The sequence below is a fragment of the Egretta garzetta genome, unplaced genomic scaffold, assembly GCF_000687185.1.
Source record: "Egretta garzetta isolate BGI_Z169 unplaced genomic scaffold, ASM68718v1 scaffold224, whole genome shotgun sequence".
NCBI lineage: Eukaryota > Metazoa > Chordata > Aves > Pelecaniformes > Ardeidae > Egretta > Egretta garzetta.
Window position 1 is genome coordinate 43,687 of NW_009259530.1, and position 755 is coordinate 44,441.

Here is a 755-nt window from a genome sequence, read left to right on the forward strand (position 1 = left end):
CGCCAAGGGACAAACTTGTGCGAGACGCTCCGGGCGGCCGCCTCCGCGCACGCTTTCCCCATGATTTCTCCCCCTCCCTTGCATTACGTCACTCCAGCGCAGTGACTCCGCACCCGCGCTGGCTGGGTCACACGTCCTCACCCGGTGGGAAAAAGGCAGCTTTTACACACTAAGCGCTGCCAGCTGTGCAGCAACCCTGCTGAGCAATCGGATCTGGCCCTTAACTGTTGTGTTCCTCACGGCAGGTGCCACCAACCCACAGCACTGACAAGCTGCAAGACCCGAGCGCACAAGGCAGAGAGCGCCATCAGCGCTGGCTCCCCACTCCAGCACCGTGTTTGGATTGGCACAGCCCTGAGCAGCAAGCACCAGCACCACAAAGCACCGTGTGTCCCCTGCACCCGCTGCTACAGCCAGGGCAATGGGCACAGCAGCAGCCTGGGCAGGTTTGTCCTCGTACTGGCATCTCAGGCTAGAGCCCCCGGGGCTCTTGCAGCCCAGAGCAGATCTTCGGGACATAAAGGCCAAGTGAACTCTTGAAATGAGCCCGAGACTAATAAGAAAAGAACTTTCAAAAAGCACTTTAGCTGTTCATGAAGAAAGCCTTCAGCAGGGCTTTTACCTGCCTAGAACTGGTGTTAAAAAGCATCTTTTCTTTCCTGTTCACCTCATTGTTGCGCTAAAATGATCACACCAAAGAAATTAAGTCCTGTGCTAGGTATTGGCAGGTCATATTCAGCATATCAATTCTTTGT